A 488-nucleotide genomic window follows, 5' to 3' on the forward strand; every position below is an offset into this window, starting at 1 on the left:
AAAATTTTCTGATATCCTTGTTTTTAACAGTTGTGGCTTGCTGAATCAAAGCAGCTGAGTTTGATACAAGTTCAATGTCATTTCCTTCAAGAATTAACTCATCTTTTTGGGCTTGAGATACAGAACAAGCAACACCTGGCCTCATCCGAAACCTGCGGATGTATTTCTCACCCAAGAAATTTCGGATTTCAACAAGAGAACCATTCTCCTGAATAACAACGTTGATGGGGAAGTGAGCATACACAGACCTCATCTTGTAACGGAAGCCCAGTGTAACGCCCTTGATCACGTTCTGTACGTGACTACAGATAGTGCGAACAGTAGCCAGCTCTTTTCTATTTCCCCACCATTTGTCAACTCGGAGCCTCTTCTTTTTCTTTCCAAGAAGACTGAGTTCTACATTGATGTGATTGAAGTCCCTTCGCAGGGTTCCTCTGGGTCCCTTCACAATAACTGTGCGTCCCTTCAGAGAGATGTCGACATTTTCT

At 43.0% G+C, this 488-nt stretch overlaps 1 pseudogene; it reads right to left on the bottom strand.

Moving 5' to 3' along the window:
• Positions 1–6: 6 nt before the first annotated feature.
• On the bottom strand, positions 7–484 carry LOC145719759 (large ribosomal subunit protein uL6 pseudogene; annotated as a pseudogene).
• Between the last annotated feature and the right edge of the window lie 4 nt (positions 485–488).

Source organism: Leptonychotes weddellii, unplaced genomic scaffold, assembly GCF_054177405.1.
Source record: "Leptonychotes weddellii isolate Sample4059 unplaced genomic scaffold, ASM5417740v2 HiC_scaffold_69696, whole genome shotgun sequence".
NCBI classification, from domain to species: domain Eukaryota; kingdom Metazoa; phylum Chordata; class Mammalia; order Carnivora; family Phocidae; genus Leptonychotes; species Leptonychotes weddellii.